This window comes from Triticum urartu, chromosome 6 (genome assembly GCF_003073215.2).
Source record: "Triticum urartu cultivar G1812 chromosome 6, Tu2.1, whole genome shotgun sequence".
Taxonomy (NCBI): Eukaryota; Viridiplantae; Streptophyta; class Magnoliopsida; order Poales; family Poaceae; genus Triticum; species Triticum urartu.
The window spans coordinates 87,051,806-87,074,673 of NC_053027.1; the positions used below are offsets into that span (position 1 = coordinate 87,051,806).

General features: G+C 48.1%; 1 pseudogene; it reads left to right on the forward strand.

The window, feature by feature from the left end:
* Nucleotides 1-22,868, forward strand: part of LOC125516590 — a 49,885-nt pseudogene that overhangs the window by 24,363 nt on the left and 2,654 nt on the right.

Sequence of the window (22,868 nt, forward strand, 5' to 3'; positions counted from 1 at the left end):
AACGTCCTGATTTCAAGACACTCGATCCGTCTGACATACTTGAGAGGCTCAACACACATGAGTTTCAGCTTTCTGAGAAAAGAGATATCTATGGTCCAAACTATGGGCGAACTTGTGCCTTGAAGGCAAAAGTTGTCTCCTCATCTGAAGAAGAATCTGACTGCAGTTCTGATGATCCTGAAGACATTGGAAGAGAACTTGCAATGCTAGTGAAGAAGTTTCAAAAATTCACCAAGAAGAAAGGCTTCAGAAAATCTTCACGATCAAGCTCAAGGAATGATGAAGCTTCTGCTCATGACTACAAGAAGAAATACTCAAAGTCTTCTTCCAAAACTTCATCAAGGTCTTCATCACACAAGAAGAGCTCATCTGGCAAGGCACGTGCGTTTGTTGGAAAGGAGATGGATTCAGAGGAGGAGTCCGCATCTGAGGAGGCAGAGGTGGAGTCTGAGGAGGAGTCTGATTCTGGCATTGCGAGTCTGGCTACAGCATACGTCGCCAAGTCCATTTTCAATACTGAAGACAATGACTGCATCACCTACACCGACGCAAATGACAAGAACGACTCCACTCCTACCTACTGCTTCATGGCACGCGGTGCCAAGGTAAACACACACACAACTCGCTATGAAACATCTAGTGACGATGACTCTGAATGTGATTCAAAACCTAGCTACAAAACACTTGCTAAAATTGCAACTGAACAACAGAAAGCTATGGAACATATTCAAAAATTGTTAGACAGAAGCGATGATCTGTTGGGTGCTGAAATGACTCGATCTGAATCCTTAATTGAAGACATAAAAAACCTTCACGTTAAGTATCAGGAACTTGAAGATCGTCATGATACTCTCTCAACAACTCATGAAAAGCTTTCCTATGATTATCTTCAAACGAAGCAAGAACTTGAGAATTTGAGGGTGGCTCATGAAGATCTTCAAAAGGAAAACGAGTCACTTCGCGCTGAACAGATCAGTCCCGCTCAGGAAGGATTTGAACCACCATGTCTTAAATGCATTGAGTGTGATAATGCTGGTTCTGTTGCTGAATGTTCCACTGCTACTACTGTTTCAATATCTTCAACTGTTGATGTGGTAACTAACCCCTCTGTTGAGGATACCACTGCTATTGCTGATGAGAATGCTAGGTTGAAGACATTGCTTGAAACAGGGATGTACAAAAGTCTGAAAGGGCATCAGACATTATGTGATGTCCTTAAGAAGCAGATTCTGAACCGAAACCCTAGGAAAGAGGGTGTTGGGTTCGTGAGGAAAATTAATGCAGATGGGTCTTACTGGAAACCTGAGCAGTACCCCAAAACCACATGGGTTGCTGCAAAGGAATCCTCGGCAGATCCATCCAATCTGTCTGGCTTCACTTGTGCTAACCCAATTATCATTGATGAATCCTTTGATGCAAACTATAAACTGTTTAAGAATCAGAATGATGAAGTGTTTGCCAGGTACATTGGTACTAACTGCAGGAATGGACCGCCTATGAAGAAGATCTGGGTTCCGAAAACATGTCTGGAAAATCTTCCTGTGAATGTCTTCATGACACCTCACTTGAAGAAGACAAACCTCAGACCAAAGGCTTCATATGGTCCAAATGCTTCATACAAACAGGGGACTCACCTGAGTCGCACTAACGCAAATGTTTTGCAGGGAAACCATACTCAGGCATATGAATATGAAATTGGTTCATCGAACCGTCATGTTCATATGACCAAAAATTACTCTGCTTATTCCTATGAGTATTATTGTCCACCTGCTAGACTGTTTGCTAAGGTTTCAAAGCCAAAATTCTCAGATGCTGCACTTAGACTTATAGCTTCTAAACCACCCTTGAAGATGTGGGTGGTTAAGAAAGCTTAACTCTCCTTTGCAGGGAAAGGTCTCCAGCACAAAAACAAAATCTTCTGATGCTATTGTTGGGGACCATAAAAATCTTGTGGGGCACAAGATAAAATGCCCAAATGGCATCATTATGTACTTCGTTCCTGAATCGCATGCTACTCTCCCTATCAGTCCTAATCTGGATCTGAGTTTTCATAACCCACTGCTTCGTCAAATGTTTATGCTTCACAATACCCTTCGTGAAGCCTATCCCCCTAACTGCACTGTAGGGTACGACACCAGCGACTTCAAAGTCTTCAGAATGGATTATTGACAGTGGGTGTACAAATCATATGACTGGCAAAAGAAGCCTTCTTATGGACTCAACTTTACGTTCATCCGACAAGAGCCACATTACATTCGCTGACACTGGTAAAAGTAAGGTATTGGGTCTAGGTAGAGTTGCAATCTCAAAGGATCAACACATGGATAAAGTCATGCTTGTTGAATCCCTTGGCTTCAACTTAATGTCTGTCTCAATGCTTTGCGATTTGAATATGATTGTAATGTTTGGCAAGTATCGCTGCCTGGTGCTAATGGAATCTGACAAATCTCTAGTGTTTGAAGGGTATAGGAAAGGTGATTTGTATGTGGTAGATTTCTCAGCAGGACCACAACTTGCAGTATGTCTTCTTGCAAAAGCTTCAGAATGCTGGCTTTGGCATCGAAGGCTTGGGCATGCTGGCATGAGGAACCTCCACACCCTTGCGAAGAAAAAGCACGTCACTGGCATCGAAGGCGTCAAGTTCAAGAAAGATCACTTATGCGGTGCCTGTGAAGCAGGAAAGATGACAAGGGCAAAACATCCTTTGAAGACAATCATGACCACTACTCAACCCTTCGAACTGCTTCACATGGATCTTTTCGGTCCCACTCACTACTCAACTTTTACTACTTCTGCATGCCTCTATGGCTTCGTAATTGTTGATGATTATTCTAGATATACTTGGGTGCACATAATCCTTTACAAGACTGAAGTGCAGGATGTCTTCAGACGCTTCGCAAAACGAGCTATGAACAATTTTGGCGCCAAGATAAAGCACATCAGAAGTGACAATGGCACTGAATTCAAGAACACTGGCCTTGATACATGGATACCTTGGGCATCACACATGAATTCTCAGCTCCATACACGCCACAGCAGAATGGCGTCGTCGAACGCAAGAACAGAACACTCATTGAGATGGCCAGAACAATGCTAGATGAATACAAGACTCCAAGAAAATTCTGGACTGAAGCCATTGATACTGCATGCCATACAATCAATCGTGTTTATCTTCACAAGCTTCTTAACAAGACATCCTATGAACTCCTAACTGGCAAGAAGCCAAATGTCAGTTATTTCAGAGTATTTGGCGCAAAATGCTGGATCAAGGACCCACACCACACCTCAAAGTTTGCACCAAAAGCACATGAAGGCTTCATGCTTGGATATGGAAAGGATTCGCACTCCTACAGAGTCTTCAATCTCTTCCACTACAAAGTGGTTGAAACAGTGGATGTGCGATTTGATGAAACCAATGGATCACAAAGAGAGCAATTGCCAAATGTGCTAGATGAAGTTCCAGCAAATGAATCAATCAAGCTTATGGGAACTGGAGAAATTGTACCTTCTGAAGCTCAACCTGAAGAAGAACTTATCATCTCAGCACCTGATCCACATGAAGACAATGCTCAGCCTGAAGATATACCTTCAAATGACCACATAGATCAGCAAGAGCAAAGTCTTCACCCCACACACCCTCGTGTTGCAAATGAAGTACAAATTGACAAAATACTGGACAGCATCAATGCACCTGGTCCACTCACTCGTTCAAGGGCAACTCAGCTAACAAACTTCTGTGGGCATTTCGCATTCGTCTCAGTATCAAAACCCAAGAAAGTTGAAGAAGCCTTCATGGAACCTGAATGGATTCAAGCTATGCAAGAAGAGCTTCACCAGTTTGAGCTGAATAATGTATGGGAACTGGTTAAGCGTCCTGATCCACGGAAGCACAACATAATAGGCACCAAATGGATATACCGCAACAAGCAAGATGAGCATGGTCAAGTTGTCAGAAACAAAGCTCGTCTAGTTGATCAAGGATATACTCAAGTGGAGGGCATTGACTTCGATGAAACATTTGCTCCTGTGGCTAGGCTTGAAGCCATACGCATACTGCTGGCCTATGCAAATCATCATAACATACTTCTATATCAAATGGATGTGAAAAGTGCCTTTCTCAATGGCAAGATTGAAGAAGAAGTGTATGTTGCACAACCACCTGGCTTTGAAAATCCAAAACATCCTGATATGGTATACAAGCTCAACAAGGCACTGTATGGCCTCAAACAAGCCCCTAGGGCCTGGTATGACACACTCAAGTACTTTCTGAAAAGCAAAGGCTTCATACCTGGTTCCCTGGATCCCACTCTTTTCACGAAGACATATGATGGTGAACTGTTTGTGTGCCAAATATATGTGGATGACATTATCTTCGGTTGCACCAATCAGAAGTATAGTGAAGAGTTTGGATATATGATGCAAGAGCAATATCAGATGTCCATGATGGGTGAGCTGAAGTTCTTCCTCGGTCTTCAAATACGGCAACAACGCAACGGCATCTTCATATCACAAGAGAAATATCTTAAAGAGTGCCTGAAGAAGTTCGGTATGCAAGACTGCAAAGGCTTCACAACACCAATGCCAGCCAAGCATCATCTGGGTCCCGACGACAATGGTAAAGAGTTCGATCAAAAGGTATACCGCTCCATGATTGGGTCTTTGCTTTATTTATGTGCATCTAGGCCAGATATCATGCTTAGTGTTTGCATGTGTGCTCAATTTCAAGCAGCACCAAAGGAGTCGCATCACTTAGCTGTGAAGCGAATTCTTCGATATTTGGCTCACACCCCAACTCTAGGATTATGGTATCCAAAGGGCTCAGAGTTTGATCTGGTTGGATTTTCGGATGCTGATTATGCTGGTGACAAAGTTGATCGCAAATCTACATCAGGCACATGTCATTTTCTGGGACGATCACTTGTATGTTGGTCTTCAAAGAAGCAGAACTGTGTATCACTCTCCACTGCTGAATCTGAATACATTGCTGCTGGATCTTGCTGCGCTCAGCTTCTGTGGATGAAGCAAACACTCAAGGATTATGGCATTCATCTGAAGCAAGTGCCACTTTACTGCGACAACGAAAGCGCCATCAAGATTGCCAACAACCCAGTTCAGCACTCGAAGACAAAGCACATTGAAATTCGTCATCACTTTCTCAGAGATCATGTTGTGAAGGAAGACATTGATATCATACACGTCAACACTGAAGAGCAATTGGCAGATATCTTCACAAAGCCCTTGGATGAGAAGAGATTTTGCAAGTTACGGTGTGAGCTAAATATCTTGGAATCCTCAAATGTCCTATGATCAGGCACACATCCTAACACTTAAGCATATTGATGACTTAGATGTGCAACACACGAAGTAGCGTATATCTTCAAACAATGAAGACATATATTCTAAGTGTGAATACATTAATGTGGAATTTGACTTCGGAGCGCCACGATAATTGTGCGCCGTGTCTGGGTCTAATACTTCCTATACGGTGGGTAACGCCACCACCAAACGTTCCATTTTGAAGTGTTTCTCTCATGGCTTTACCTCTCAATGTCTTCACAATTGGTTGGTTTCATTCTCAATATGTCTTCATGATTATCTTCACTGCGTTAATTATATGGATACATATGTACTGATGTTCTGTCCTCTACAACATTCACTTATAGCTATGTCTTCTTGGTTGAATCTTTTTGAACTAAGTGAATGTGATCGGACCCTAACCTCTCTATGCTTTCTATCTCAAACTCTATCTCTCCAAGTCATATGCATTCTGTTGAAACTGTTAAATGTCTTCACTGTGTCCTTGTCAGCCGAAGACATTGAGACAACCATAAAAGTCCGTTTTTAATGCTCATTCCTCCACATAAGATCCGGAGAAGCAGGAACGACCGTCCGACAATTTAGGCGTGCGTGGGACGTGGAACAAATCCCAACCTTCCTCTAACTGGCCACGCGTGCCCCAAATGTGAACCGCCAGGGGCATCTGGGTAATAGCACAGTGCCGCCTCTGAGTCTATAAATTCACACTTACCGCGGTCATTATCTCCTTCCTCCACCCTCGCATGAACCCTAGCGCCATCGCTAGCACTCAACGACGCCGGCGACGAAGCGCTTCACTGCCGCAACCTCTCCGACGCCGTTTTCACGCCGACAGCGGACATCGCTCTCTCCGCCGTCGCCGTAGGTGTCTTCCGTCGCCAAGTTAGGGCACGGAGGATCGAACTGCTCGGCCTCAACTCTCACTTCGTCTAGCAGTTCCAAGTGTGGTAAATAAAACCTCTTTTTACAGCTTCTTTTGATCCTACAGTTCAGTCACTTTCTGCCATAAGAAGTTTCTCTTCACACCAGTTAAATCTCTCGCTGCATCTCATAACATGCCTAGTATATTCACTTGTGCTTCATAAAGTAGTTAGATTCCTCACTTGTACTGATCTATGGGTTCGTACAAATCTGGACCAACTTCTTATCTACAAGTGAATGTCTTCGCATAATGAGGTCAATGTCTTCTAGACCAATTAATCTTCAAAATCTTCTGAGAATGCATATGACCTCTTCCCCTTCCCTCGCACCTTAATGCTGTCACAGGTACATGTCCGTGGGAGAATCCTTTGGTTCTCATAGTCTGCATTCATTTGCAGAGTACTTGCAGCATCACATCAACTCGCCTGAAGCCAGTTCTTGCAAAAGGCCTTTGAAGCCTTTGAACATCTTGAAGCCTTCCAAGTTATTCATGGCTTCAGAAACAGCAGCAAGGAAGGGAGGCAGACAGCGACGTGGTGAAACGTCCAAAGATCTGCCTGATGAATTGGCAGAAATGTACAAAACTGATCCTGAAGAAAGCTATGGTCAGCGCAAGACACGAATCCAATGGATTCGAAGATATTGGGCAGAGCAATGGTTCCACTACCGCTTCGTCACTCAGGAATATGCGGAGAAGTGCGCCATCAAGAGACCGTGGGGAGATGTATTATACAAAAATCTCGTACCCAGGTCCAGAGACGAAGCCATTGCTCAAGGCTTCTATCCATGCATGGTGAGAGGACCACAGCCAGCTGAGGCACATCCGTCATCACTTCTCTGGTGTCGCGATGATAATCTCTTCAAGCGCAACTTTCAGTTTGCACAACAGTCAGCGAAGATAAACAAGAAGAAATTTGGGCTTGACTTCAACCCTGGTCCCTCCTCACCAAGGGCAGATGGCACACGCAACGCCGATCCCAATATCATCGGGCCGTACGCCAATCTTGCAGGCCTCATCACTCGCATCCTAGTCCAAGGGACTGCTGTGAATGACCCTCCAGCAGATACTGAGTCAGATGACGCCCCTGCTGCTCCGAAGCCAAAGCTGAAGAAGCCAAAAGCTCCAAAAGCTTCAAAGCCAGCCGCTTCTCCCAAGATCGCAAGAGTGAAGCCTTTAGCAACTGCACCTCCAGAAGCCAGTGTGCAGTCAGAAGGCTTATCACGAGTGTCCAAGCCCCAAGAAGCCAAGAAGCCTCAGCCACACACAGGCAAAGAGCTCACAGCTGCTGACATTCTGCGCTGTGAAGCCATTGATCTCTCAAGCGATGAAGATCTTGGAGATGATGCTCTTGAGCAGCTCATCAAGAGCAAGGAGGAGGCTGAAATCTTCAACAATCTGCCTCTGTTTGATGTCACCATCATCCACAACTTCATCGATGAATGGTTCGACACACCAGACATAAGCTTCAATGATCTGCAGCTACCCATAGGCCTCAGCGTTGCCTTTCAAGGTGCAATCGCTTCAGAACTTGCAATAGCCCAGTGAATTGTAGAACTGAAGCAGAAAATTGATCATGAAAAGGCTCAGTACAAGAAGCACGTGGCCAAGCTCAGTGTGCAAGAAGTGAAAAACTTCAAGATCATGTTGCACGAGCTGAAAGAAAACTTCCTGAAGACGCGTGCCGAAGCTCAAGGCTCGCGAGAACGCATGAAGACTTTGGCTGATCGCTGCGTGCAAGCCTACAATGAGGCAGAAAAGCGCAAGGCACTTGGGCGTCCCGGCATTGACCCCAGGATGGCCGCGAAGAAGAAAAAGAAGGCGGCTGTGCCCGAACCTGAAGCACCAAGGTCAGAACCTGATGCTACGATTGTCTTCCCCGCTGCAACGACTGGCTCGAAGCCAAAGAGTCGATCAACCGCCTCACAGCACAAGAAGACACGGACTGCAGAGGCTAAAGCTAAGAAGAGAAAACATTCTGAAGCCTCTCCTTCTGAACCCATCATCAAGAAGCGCAAGACCAAGAAATCTCGGGCTGCTCCCACAGAGCCCCTGATAGTTGAACCCCTCTGCGTCCGCTATCCTGACGCAGATCGTCAGTTGACAGTGCATGAGCCTGCTTACATAGAGGCTCCGCACGCTGAAGACATTCCAGCAGCCAACCCCAATGCTGCTGAAGACATTGGTCCCCAAGACAATGTGCAAGGTGATGCAGCCCTTCCTCAGCTTGAGACAAGCGAACAGATCAGTATTGGTCGTCCATTGACGCCAATCACACAAGATGCGTCGTGGGCAGATCGCCCACAGGAGGAAGATGAGCCCCAACCCACTGCAACTCCACCAGCGCCTACACTCCATAGGCTTCGCAAAGGGCCAAGGGCTCAGGCTGCTGAAGACATTCCGGCTGCATCAGCCGAAGAGCAAGCAGAAATACCACAAGCTCCAACTCCCCCGCACCAACAAGAAGCAGTTCTCAAGGAGAACGTGCCTGAAGCTGAAAATGTTGAGGCTGCCACAAACAACGCCGAAGCAAATGTGGAGCCCTCCCCAACAACAGCTTCAGAAGACACCGAAGCTACTGCTCCTGAACATTCTATGCCTGAGTCTGCTGCCGGACCACAATTCAACTATCATATTGCGCACAGGCCCCAGGTCCAGAAGCCGATCCCACGACTACCAAGGTTCCCAGGTCCTGCATCAGCTCCTGGTTCCTTCAACATCAACGGCTTCAGGGCAGATAACACGTTTTTCGACCGCTCCAAGAACCCTTATTCAAGGGAACGGATTGTATCAGATAGGTTCTGGAGCCATCAACAGCGCAGCTATTATTCATGCATCCTCTACAACCAAGGCCGCATCTTTCCTCACAAGCGCCTTGAGGTTGAAGCTGTTGAAGGTCTGCCTGGTCTAGAAGAAGCACTGGATTGCTTCAAGCAAGTGGGTTTGCTGCCATTTATCACTGACGAAGAGCACTGGGACGAAGAGCTTCTGCTTCAGTTCTATGCCACTTTGCATATCAAAGGCTATAACAGAGATCCAAAGACATGGATCCTGGAGTGGATGACAGGCAATATCCATCATGAAACCAATGCTTTCGACCTAATTGAGCTTACCGGCCTTCCCACTCCTGGCGAATTCTTTGAAGAAGGGTGCCCACTCCACGCTGAAGCAATTGAGAGCATAATTCAGCGTCCTGAGCCAGATATGAGTCAGATGCTCTCAATGATGAAGCCATTTCCTCCAGATGCACCCTATCCAACTAGGTTCTTCGTTGAAGACTTAGAGTACCTGCCCAGAACAATATATCACATCATAAGGTGGACTCTCTGGCCAGTCAAGGGACACTCTCGATATGCAACGCTTGACGGTGCAATGAAGACTCTCATCTTCTGCATTCTTCACGGCAAATGCTTCAATACACAGGATCTCTTCATCCGTCAATTTGCAGCGTCTGCTTCAGAACTGTTTGGATTAAAGTTTTATGCTCCTTGGGTTATGAGACTGATCAAGCTTCACTCTGCAATCTCCTATCAACCCTCAGCCCGCAATCATAGGATATTTTTGCCAGATGTGGACACATCTGCTGAAGCAATATGTCCAGAGCCGGCCAAGCAACCACTAAGTCTTCAGAATGCAGAACACCAGAGCTTCACTCAAAATATTGAAGGTGTTGAAGCTCTCTCCCGAGTGTATCCAATGGCTAGCACCACACGTGCCCCTGCGTCAACTAAAGCCACCAACAGCACAGCTGCAAAGAGACCCAAGAAGCGCGCTCGTACACTCAATGACAGAGAGCTTCTTGTGGCTCTTCACCAAAAGCAAGATAGGCATCACGACTGGCTCAAGAGGCAGATGAGAAGCATCATGCAAGACATCAATCGCATCCGAAATATGGCAACGAAGAATGCATTTGTCACACACGAGACCTGTCGCCGCACTTGGAAGGGCCTCACAATGATGTGCCCTGAAGCTGAACTGCATGAGGATGGCTTCACAGAGCACTTCAAATTTGACTCCACGCCTCCAAGAAGAGCGGTGATGCGCAACACGCCATCACTTGAAGAGTCAGAGTTCTCTTCTTCTGCTGCCACCGTGTCTGCCCGGATTATTGAAGAAGAAGACGACGCGACATCATCTCCATATGCTTCAACGCGCGTCGAATCTGCACCAAGCTCGTCTGCACCACCGCCAAACAACTCCACCGACCCTGATGCGCCTGGGAACGCGTAGAAACCTCTATGTCTTCAAATCTTTTTGGTCATCACTGACAAAAGGGGGAGAAGCATATGATGGTGATAGTCTTCAAGCGGGTCACTATGGGCGGGTGCCTTCATATTTTGCTACATTTTGCTTCGTGCTTACAACTCCCGTTTTTTTGCTACATTTGCTTCATTGAGTTGTAACACTTAGCCTTGATGGTCGTCTGCTACCTGTTTGTCACTCCGTTTTGCGAAGATAAATTCCGCACTCATCTCATTCTGCAGATGTCCATTTTCCATTATGCATGTCATTATCTTCATATACTTTCACATGCATAGTGGATTGTCGTAAGTTGAAGTGGATCTCCGAGTACAACCTGCCATGTGCATTTGCATTCAAGAAGCAAATTACTTATATGCACATCTTCAGGGGGAGCCCTTGCAACTTATGAAGACAATTCTTTTACAATTTCACAAATTATGTTTCCCGTTGAAAACTTCAACTAGTTTGTCATCAATCACCAAAAAGGGGGAGATTGTAAGTGCATCTAGTGCCACCCCTAGTTGGTTTTGGAGTATTGACGACAAACCTAGTTGAGGGACTAATGTGTTTGTGAGAATTGCAGGAAAACACAGGTAGAAGTCCCTCATTGATTCGGTTTTACTACCAGAGATGACCCCTAAAAATGTACGAAGACATTGAAGACAATGGTGGTTTATGAAGATATTCATATTGAAGACAATGACATGAGAATACTCCCTATGAAGCTTTTGAAACTCGAAGACTTAGATGCTTAGTAGTTTTATTTCATTCATGTTGTGTCATAGGAACCACCGTACTGTTAAGTGGGGTCGAAGAGAACCAGTCAGAATGACTGAAGTGATGCCTAATTCAAATCCTATGTCTTCGAGCGAAGACTTTGAGAGAAAATCTTGTCCAGAGTCAGACAAGTCAGCTTTACTTGTAGCCCAAGTAAAGTTGCCGTGTGAGTTCAAAATTCGACCGTTGGTACACGTGTCAGTTCCTTAGTGACCCAGGGTCATTTCGGACAGATCAAGTCGGGTTGCCAAGTGGCTATAAATAGTCCACCCCCCACAACCATAAACGGTTGGCTGCTCAGATTTCAGTGCACGGCTTTTGTCGTTTGAGAGCAACCCACCTAGAAGCCTTTGAAAGAAAAATTCCCAGTGAGGAGAAAAGCCCTAACCACCCAGAGCCAGAGTAAATTGGGCATCACTTAAGTCTTCGTGTCTGTGTGATTTGAAGACTTATTACACTTGAGGACTGTGCATCCTCCAGACGGTTAGGCGTCGCGTTCAGAGCATCCAAGAGAAATTGTGGATTGCCAGTGAACGAAGTCTGTGAAGGTTTGGGAGTCTACCTTGAAGACTTACCAGAGTGATTGGGCGAGGTCTGTGTGACCTTAGCTCAAGGAGAAAACGGTGAGGACTGGGTGTCTTGGACTAAGTGTCCTTGACTGGGTGTCCAGGACTGTGTGTCCTTTGGTTTAAATACCTAGCCGCTCCAACCAGACGTACAGTTGTCACAGCAACTGGAACTGGTCCAACAAATCATTGTCTTCAACGTGTCACTGGTTTCATCTTCACCTCCCTTCGCTTACAGTTATTCATTGTGAAGCCATTGCATGCTTGCTTTATCTTTTGTCTTCACAACATGAATGTATGATCTGTTCGGCTTCATAACTTCTTCCTACCTGATCCTTATTACACTGAAGCTGTTTGTCATTGCGCTTTCACTCTATTGAATACATGACCATGGCTGGCCTAGTGTAATCTAACTTCCGCTGCATAGTAATAGGCATGATCTTCACTGTTTGTCTTCACAACTCTCACGTTTTGAAGACTTTCATAAAAATCGCCTATTCACCCCCCCTCTAGAGTCCAAAGAAATTGGGACTTGACAGTCAACCCGAAGTCCTCAAGACGCTTCTTATGGCCTCCGAACACCCATTCACATCCTGCAACGACTGTACCCCAGCTCAGTGCGATTGGCGAGGTCCATGGTGTACCCTCCGTGCAGAGCCTCAAGTAGTAAAACAGATACGTGTAGCCGACCGCTGCCTGTCCCAAACGCTTGGTCTTGGGTGCTTGCAACAAGTGTCTTCGTCTTTGACTTTTTCCCGTGTCCGGTGACCGTGTCCCTTGCAGCTCTTAAAACACTAGCGCTCGTCTCCATACTACAGGAGCAGTTCAATTCCAGTGCTTGTCGCGTCTGTACACTACCGAAGCATACTGGAATTCATTCTGCTCTTCGTCTGAGGGTTGCCCGCTACCAACATTCATTGTTCTCACGCGACGCATCCCTCGCATCCTCTCACACGCTGTGGTCATCCTGCCCTGACCCGCGTCTTCTCCCTGTTTCGCTTGTTTCATCTTCACTAAACTCTCCTCCTCTTCGGACTACAGTATTCACTTTCGTAACAAGCCCCTGGGAGCTCTTTACAATGCAAGTGTGTCTCTGGATTCTCCTTGTGATACTCCTATCAATTGTATACTCTATGACTTCGGGTGTTCGGACCCTACATATTTTCTCGCTCACCTCCCTCGACAATAGCTGCAATCATAACCCTCATGAGATCACTTTTCAAATAACTATACACAAGAACTTAGATCCTCACTTACGATCTGAAAAGTAAATGAGCATATAAACTACGTGTCTACTTAATTCGCGTGGGCTCCACAATCTGATTGCACGGATAACTGGGATTTGTCACTCCATATAACGGAGAGGTATCACTGGGCCCACTCGGTAATGCATCATCATTATGAGCTCAAGGTGACCAAGTGGTTGATCACGGGATCATGCATTACGGTACGAGTAAAGTGACTTGCCGGTAACGAGACTTGAACAAGGTATTGGGACGATCGAGATCTCGGGCAAGTAACGTACCGATTGACAAAGGGAATTGAATGAGGGATTGATTGAATCCTCGACATCTGGTTCATCCGATGAGATCATCGTGGAGTATGTGGGAGCCAACATGGGTATCCAGATCCCGCTGTTGGTTATTGGCCGGAGAGTTGTCTCGGTCATGTCTGCATGGTTCCCGAACCCGTAGGGTCTACACACTTAAGGTTCGGTGACGCTAGGGTTGTAGAGATATTAGTATGCGGTAACTCGAAAGTTGTTCGGAGTCCCGGATGAGATCTCCGACGTCACGAGGAGTTCCGGAATGGTCCGGAGGTAAAGATTTATATATAGGAAGACCAGTTTCAACCACCGGGAAAGTTCCGGGGGTCACCGGTATTGTACCGGGACCACCGAAAGGGTCCCCGGGGTCCACCGGGGTGGGCTACCTATCCCGGAGGGCCCCATGGGCTGAAGTGGGAAGGGAACCAGCCCCTGGTGGGCTGGTGCGCCCCCCTTGGGCCTCCCCCTGCGCCTAGGGTTAGAAACCCTAGGGGTGGGGGCGCCTCCACTTGGCTTGGGGGGCCAAGCCACCCCCTTGGCCGCCCCCCCCCCATCTAGATGGGATCTAGAGAGGCCGGCGCCCCCCTGGCCCCTATATATAGTGGAGGGGAGGAAGGGCAGCCGCACCCAAGTCCCTGGCGCCTCCCTCTCCCTCCGTGACACCTCTTTCTCTCGTTGATGCTTGGCGAAGCCCTACCGAGATCCCGCTGCTTCCACCACCACGCTGTCGTGCTGCTGGATCTCCATCAACCTCTTCTCTCCCCTTGCTAGATCAAGAAGGAGGAGACGTCTCTCCCAACCGTACGTGTGTTGAACGCGGAGGTGCCGTCCATTCGGCGCTCGGTCATCGGTGATTTGGATCACGACGAGTACGACTCCATCAACCCCGTTCTCTTGAACGCTTCCGCTCGCGATCTACAAGGGTATGTAGATGCACTCCTTTTCCCCTCATTGCTAGATGACTCCATAGATTGATCTTGGTGATGCGTAGAAAATTTTTAAATTTCTGCTACGTTTCCCAACAGTGAAGCTCTCGGGACGGACGCTGGAGAAGGTGGTGGTGCCCCCGCTGGTGCTGGTGCTGCTCAGCATCATCGACCACTAGAACTGCGTGGCCCACGACACCCAGAAGCTCGTCGGTGGCGTGCTCCTTGGCACCTCCTCCCGTGGCGGCGTCGACATCACCAACTCCTACGCCGGTAAGCGAGCGATCCCCCGTCTCTGGGCTGCTAGGGTTTCCACGCCTCCGCCGGGGCCTAGGGTTCACGGAACTCACCCTGGCCGTAGCTGCAGTTTGATCTGTTGGTGTGAAACCCTTGCGCAACTAGATCTGTAGAGATTTTACGGTGGAGGTGTGCTGAATTTGTGAATTGCGGCGTCGTTTGATCTTGCAGTGCCATTTGACACTACTAGGAAAAGGCCTACTAATGGCGCACCTAATTTGGCCATTAATGGCGCATTAGTGGTGCGCCATTAGTGCCACGCCATTAGTATATTTTACTAATGACGCACCACTGGTGCGCCATTAGTATCTGGTATACTAATGGCGCACCTCAGATGCGCCATTAGTATATACAACAGTGCGCCATTAGTATGCCTCCCAGGGGGCCATGTATACCCAGGTGCTTTGGCATACTAATGGCGCACAACAACAGGATGCGCCATTAGTAACTTCGGCATACTAATGGCGCACTGTTTAATGATGCGCCATTAGTATCCTTTGGCATACTAATGGCGCACTATGATGTGATGCGCCATTAGTATGAATATTAGGTTTTTTTATTTTTTTATTTTCTGTTTTTTGCACAGGTTACAAAATGTATAATTGGACAAAATATAGACAGCACACATCAACAACAGATTCATCGAATACAATAGAAGATTAGTCTCTGAATACAATTCATCATTTTAGTCTCCGAATACAATTCATCATATTAGTCTCCGAATTGAAAAGACCGAACAAAGATAGAACATTATATTACAAGTCTCGAGACCGCGAGTTTGTCTTCACATTACAAGTCGATATCAATCATCTAAACTACCATCACATAGAAGAGAGCTGCGGTCATCGCGATGAGCATCATCACGATGAAACTCGTCTTCATCCGGTTCCTCCAACGCTCCCTCCCCTCTCCCGCTAGATAGCGGGCGTATCTAGATTCGGCCTCGGCCCTAGTGGCGTACCCTTTGTAACTGTTACCGCTGAATCGATGAACCTGTCTCCGACACTCCTCCCAGTCGTCGTAGACTCCGGGAACCTTACCCTTGTACACGACATACCACAACATCACTATGCAGTAGCCAAACGAAACATTAGTACCAATTCACAGACAATACATAAGCAATATATAAGTATGCAACAGAACGATCGAAAGAGAAAAGCAAGACATTAATAGCATCGATTACATCTAAGTTGAACGACTCTCGAAACCAAAGAGACATACTACAAGTTCATTAAAGTTTAATTACAACATGAGCCAATCGGTGTTTCAGAACTAGACACAGCATCACTGCTTTCGACTCGACTCAAGGGACCGAAGCGTGGATGAAGCCGCCGTCTATCGTGGGAGTCATGAAACAACGGGCGTTGTCAGTCTGCATTTGTAGGATTGTGTCGATGTCACTGTTGGATGGTTGATTTCTGAGGTAGAACTGCCCCGAGGTATGAAGGACATCTTGATGGATGATTTCCGCAAACTCCGACTGGATGCGAAAGAATTCTTGTCTGATGTCCGCGTCCTGGATTGCCGACACGCTCGCGGCCCAATCTTTGAGTCTACTTGGTAGCAGAAGTTGATGATGGTCCCGTACGATCGCCCGCATGTGATGGATGGCGTAGTAGGCACCCTTCTGACCGCTAGGCGGCTGCTTGACGCAGCAGAACGTCGTATTGTGGGAGAACACGTGCTTGCCGTACTTACGAATAGGCCTGGTGAAGGTGCCTCCAGATTTGACGTAGCCGGGGAGAACATCATCAAGAACCTTCTTGACATTTGTGTAGTCTACGTTCGACTGACGGTCCGGGTCGAAATACGTGGCCATGGAATATTTGGGGCTTAGGAGGATGCGCGTGCAATGTGTGTCACTGCAGAAAACACGGAATGTTAAAAGAAAAACGATCAAAATCTAAGAATTCATATGTTACGGGGCGGTTGAGGGGAGGACTTACTCGGGAAAGTAAGGCACGATGAAGTTATCCTTATCTTGGTTTGCCAGAATGACGCCTTCAAGGTAAGAACTCGCGACTTGCCGGTCCCCAGCGCTGCCCAAGATCTTGGCACGCATGTAGAAGGGGTCGACTATCACGATGTCCGGGGTCTTGTCGCGAATGATCCGCATCTCCATACTCAGCGAAAATAGCCGAACGAAGGTGTAGTGCAGCAGATGAAGGTTCAACATAGCATGGATGTCATCAAACCGCAGGACGATCGTACCCCCGATGGAGTTATCCACAAAGCCCTTGCCCTCTGGCACCTTGGCCGCGAAAACCGGGTATGCCACATCCTTCTCTCCGAGACGCCGCTTCTCCAAAGAAAGAACACTGTCATGCAGACTCCGCATAGCACCGGTTGCAGCATCGAGCATATTTCTCGGTAGCATCGGCCTACCCGCCACATGCACCCTCCTCGAGATATCCTCAGGTGAAGGTGGCCCGTCCTGAGCACGGATCGTACTCGGTGCCGGCTGGCCCGCACCCTTGTTAGTCTTTCTTTTGCGTGCCTTCTTCTTCTCCTGTAATGGGACCGAGTTCTGCTCAGAGACCGCCTTCTTAAGTGTGTTGGGGCTGATAATATTTCGCACCTCGCCTATCTGAGGCTCGGTGAAGTCGGCAGCTGGAGGCGTCTCCTGAGAGCTGAACGGCAGACGACGCCTGTTGCAACTTGGCTTCTCCGCGGTACCAGCTAGATCGCGCACGTCTTTTGTTGGGTTGGGTTCTTGAGAAGGAGGCCCCATGAAGTCGCCACCGTACCCATGATCGGTAAAGTACTGATCGACGTTGGCAAATGTATCGTCGTCGTCGTTGTTCTGATCCTGTGCCATATGCATGTTTGGATCTAGTGGCATAGGGATGTCCGGCACCGTTGCGGCGGTCTTGCCATGGGGCCGACTTCGCGCCGGCACGACTGGCGGTGTTGTCTTTGGGGTGGTGTCCCCCGCCCCCAAATGAATCTGGCTCTTCGGCCAAAGCAGGGGCCAGCTCAGGCAGGCGCTGAGGGTCATCACGTCATCATCGTCGGCCCCGACGGGTCGAATCGGAGGTAACAACTCGTCGCAGCCTGGTAGCACCCGAACCAGTTAAACCCTAAACAAGTTGGGTGGCATCTGGGTACCGTGGAACAAGGGGTTGCCCAGTTGAACGATTTTGCCCTTGGCGACATCGACCAACTCGTTGTTCATGAAGTGCAGGAGAGTGCACGGAACGTCGGCGGCGCCCTGCGAAAACATGTAGGGTGTTAGGGATGCCCAGTCAAAGGCAAGGAGATGAAGTCCTCGGCCGAGAGAGGCTTAATTAGTTATCGTGATGATGGCGTCGAGCTCGGCTAATGTCGAGGCACCGCCAACGGCGGGCGTGCAGTTGACGGAGGGGCCGCTTGCTGCAGAGGTGTCGGTCGGCGTACACCCGGGTGCATTAAGCTCCCGTGCCGGCGTCGGAGACACCAATGCCGCCTCCGCCGGAGACACCAATGGCCCCGCCATCGCGTTCTGCGAGTTGCTGGCCGTGAAGCTAGGAATCGGGGGCGGCCCCTGTTGGCCGCCCGCAATCCACGCACTAATCCCCTGGATCAAGGTAGGCACAATGGCGGTGATCGTCGCTCCGAGTTGTTGTTGCACTTGCTCTTGGACAATCTCCGGAATCCGCGCCACCTGTGCCCTGAGTTCTTGAACCTCGCGCGCCTGGCTTTCCGAGCTGGTCTTTTTCTCCTTTCGCCCACCAGTGTTATAGTATGATGACCATTTTGTCGACAAGCCTTTGCCGGCCACACGACTAGCTGACGTCGGCTTACTGAGCTTATCCTTGTTCTTCATTACATTCAACGCCCTATTTAGAGTGGTGTCCCAAGGGTTGCTCTTAGTCGACCCCGCGCTACTGCTTTCAGTCGCCTGCGGAAGGAATGTGAACCATTTAGAAATTTGGCTTCATTAATTAGAATGCAACCATATGGAGCTAATTACGCGGGGGTGTATTCCTTACCAGAACAAGCTCAAGCGCCCGGGTCTTCGGATCCGTGGTAAGCTCCTTTGTTTTCGGGTCCTTCTTGTACCGGGACCTGACAAAGTTCCTGGTCTGCTTGTCACCGTATTTATCGAAGAGGCGCGGTAGGCCTTGCTCGGCACGGTCCGCCTCCTCCTTGTCCCATATAGGCTCTGCCACTCTGTAACCGCCGGGACCGAGTGTGTGTTCCCCTAAGTTCAGATCCCGCATTTCTTTCCCCCACTTACTTGATTCGGAGTTTGCGGTGCTCGAGCAATTGATCTTGAAGTCGTTGTAGTCATCTTCGGTGATCGAAGGATTTTTCTCCTTGATCTTCTCATAACTCTCACCTTTCTCGATCATTCTCTTCACATTGCTTTTCCAAGTAGACAGGGCCGTGCTCATCTTCGTGAGGGCAGCACTATTCACTTTATTCCCTTTGAGGCTTGTGTTTTCAAATTCAGCGGGGAACTTGTATCGTTCGTGCAGCTTCGTGAAGAGGAGGTTGCGCAAATTCGCTCGATCAAGATGCCTGAGGTTCTCTGTGTTGATCGAGATGGTGCTCCGGAGAATGCACCCGAGCTGAAGCGAGTACCCCTTGACTATTCGTTCGGGCGTCGTTGGATTCCCGTTGGAGTCCACTTCAGTAACTTCCTCCTTGAGGGTGCGGAGCATGGTCGGGCGCCGGTCCTTCCGTTGCCTCTTCGGTTGGCTGCCATATGTGCGTGCGCTGCCATCATCAGTGGTGGCATCCTCGGCGGCACCATCAGTGGTGGCATCAGTGGGGTCATCCTCGGTGGTACCATCAGTGGTCTCAGGATCGGTGGGGAAGGCGGCGTCCTCATACAAGTGAGGTTGTTCCTCCATCTCCTGGGACAGCTCCCAGAATGCCTTGACGCCCGAACCCCCGGCCTCATCGTTGTTGGCCATGTTTCTCTCTAAATAGAAACAAAGTTTGGTCAAAAAGTTGGTTATTGTCAAGGAACAAGATCATGGTCTCATCATTTAGGGTTTGTCGACACCGAGGCATCCTAAAAGCTAAGCTTTTATCATTGAGGGTTTTTCGACGTCGAGGCACCCTAAAAGCCTAAGCTTTCATCATTTCGGTTTTTATCGACACCGAGGCACCCTAAAAGCCATGCATTAGTCACAAGTACGCCGGGGCACTTGATCCTACTTAATTAACTACTAAGATACCCCGGCCCATGCATTAGTCACAAGTACCCCATATGTCCTATTTTTAGCAAAGTCATGCTAAAATTCATGGAAAATTTCAGCATGACCTTTGCTGAAAATAGGACATATGGAGTCAAGGGCCTCTCGGGTGGACAAGGCAAAAAAGGCCTCCATCACAACATGGAAAATACATTGGCATGTGAAGAGGTGAAACAATATATGCATCTCCAAGCAGTATCATTCAACATTTTGGACAAACCACTACAAGCAATACTGGACCATTTCTCCCCCAATACATCATAGCAACATTATTTGGGTACCTATATGGTATTAACATGCCATTCTCTGTCAACAGAAGTAGCATAAAATCATTCAAGTACCAGACAACTGACAGACATTGATCAACTGACAGAAGTAGCACATTCACCTATATGGTACTGACAGAGCTTTTTGGCCAACACTCATAACACTGATCAACATTTCTCTAACTCAGACTACTTTACACTGATCAACTGTTCTAATGGAGGAGAGAAGGAACAGCTGAGGTGGCTACTCACATCTACTTCTGGTGAGTCTGAAACCTGAAACTCTTTGGTGTACCTACCTCCCCCCCAAATGGATCTCTTCCCTGTTGCCTGCAAAACTGAAAGTTAAGTGTTGGAATCAATCATCAAGACAAGACAACAAGCTGGAGATGAATGTGCAGTTTTGTGAAGAAGGAACTATAAAAGTTTGAGATTTGTGTCTCTGGTCTGAAGATATAAGTTGCAGCAGGCCTTGGAATGCGGCATGGACAATGTAAGCGTGAGAGGGAGGAACCCTAATGGATCTAAAAGAAGAATAAGGAGGAGAACTTACTTGGGCTGATGAGGCGGCGGGGCAGCAGCGTCGGGGCGGCGTCGAGGCGGCGTCGAGGTGGCGGGGTAGCAGCGTCGAGGCGGCGGGGCAGCGGCATCGGGAGAGGAGAGGGGAAGGGGATCGAGGGCGAGGGCGAGGGAGAGAGAGGGGATAGGTTAATTTGGGCCGGGGGGGAAATATGGATGGGGGCGGCACAATACTAATGGCGCACCACCCCTCGGTGCGCCATAAGTACATCCATACTAATGGCGCACCTCACCGTGGTGCGCCATTAGTATTTTTTTTATTTCTGCTCGAGCCAAAAGGTTATCTTCCATCTGACCTGATCCACACCAAGTTCCCTCTACTAGCTTGATTGGTCAGCAGCCAGTTCTCACACCAGGAGGTCCTGGGTTTGATTCCTAGGCTCCACAAAATTTTTTTATGCATTTAAAATGCTGTTTGATACTTATTTGTGTTTAAATATGTTCAAACTTGTTTAAATCATAACAGTAATATTTTTTTTATAAGACAGTAATAATTTTTTAGAAAATATCATCAAACAGTAATGCCGGTGGAGCGGGGGAGGGTGCGGGGGGTCGGCGGCGGCGGCCGGTGGACCGGGGGGTGCTCGGCGGCGAGGGGGACCGGATCTGGCGAGGTGGGATAGCGATCGAGATGGAGGGGGATCGAGATCGAGTGTCCATGAAATTTAAAAATATTCATGATAGTTCAAAAAGTGCCCATGAAATACAATCGAGAAATGAAGGCTACGATTTAAATACAATCGATCTTAGCTAGCTATCTGTTCACAATCTTCTTGCCCTTCTTTTTCGCAAATGGAGTTTTTCTGTGGAACGGACGTCCTTTAGGTAGGGTGGTCCTGCTTCTTCTTGTGGTGTATGCTGCTACTTCATCATCATCGTCATGTTCGATCCTCGGGTCGCCGTACTTGTCGAAGTCTTGCTCATTGACTACTCCCCATTCCGATGATCTTCCTTTTGCCTCTCCTCACGACAACACGACTGGGCTTTGACGGGTCGGTAATGAAGAAGCATTGGTCCACTTGGGAAGCCAGTACCCATGGCTCATTTTTCGCGGTGACGTTTGCGCCCGCGGTCTTGGATTTGGCTTCGGGTATAACCATGGTGGTGAAATACCGGTCTTCTTTTAGGACGCTCTTGGCCCATCTGACATGGAACATCGGGACCTTCTCTCCAGCGTAGCTCAGCTCCCAGATCTCCTCGATCCTTCCGTAGTATCTGTCCTTGTCGTTACCGGTGTAGGATTCCATCGTTACCCCCGGAGTTCTGATAACCATCGCTCTTCATGTCCTTGGCCTCGGTGTAGAATGTGTAGCCGTTGATATCGTACGCCTCATAGGTCATCAGGTTGTGCTCGGCGCCCTGTGACAAGGCGAATATGAGTTGTTCTTCCGCGAAAGAATCCTCATGTAAAGGGTACGACAGAAGCTTCTGCTTGAACCAACGCGTGAAACATGAGTTGTGCTCTTTGAGTATATCTCCGTCCGTCCTCTGTTGGCCTCGGTCATTGTACGTCTTCTTAATAAAGGTTTTGTGCTCTACCACCCAAGGATCGACCACGTCTATGTGTTGTAGCGCGACTAGGTTTGCTCTTTCAAAGTCGGCGAGTCGACCCTCGAAGTCGACATGCATTAGGAGAGGGTAGTCATTTCCGGTCTTCTTGGCCTTTTTGCCTTTGCGACGACTTTCCGTGTCCTGCTTCGCCTCATCATCATCATCATCATCATCATCATATATAGCGTGAAGCTCCTGCCTGATGCCCATTGATTTCAAGTCTGCCCTTGCTTTCGGCCCATCTTTGGTCCTCTCTAGCATGTTGAGCAGGGTACCAAGCAGACTCTCGCACACGTTCTTCGTGATATGCATGACATCAAGGCTGTGAGGCACACGGTGGATCTTCCAGTACGGCAAGTCTCAGAAAACAGACCTCGTTTTCCATACCTTCAGCAGCGGCTCTGGCGCCTTTCGCTTCTTTCCCGGCTCTGGCGCCTTTTGCTTCTTTCCTGGCAGTGGGCAGTCTTTCCAATTTTTCAACAGCTCATCTATTTCTTTGCCGCTCCTCGTACGCGGGCGTCCTCGGGGTTCGGTTTCACCATCGAATAGATCCTTGCGTTTTCTCCACAGGTCATCGTCGCGAAGCCACCTTCGATGTCCCATGAACACGGTTTTCGAAGACCCGGGATCTCTATCTAGCTGGCGATATGTTGTGTCATCCATGCACCTGACGCATCCAGAAAATCCGTGGACCACC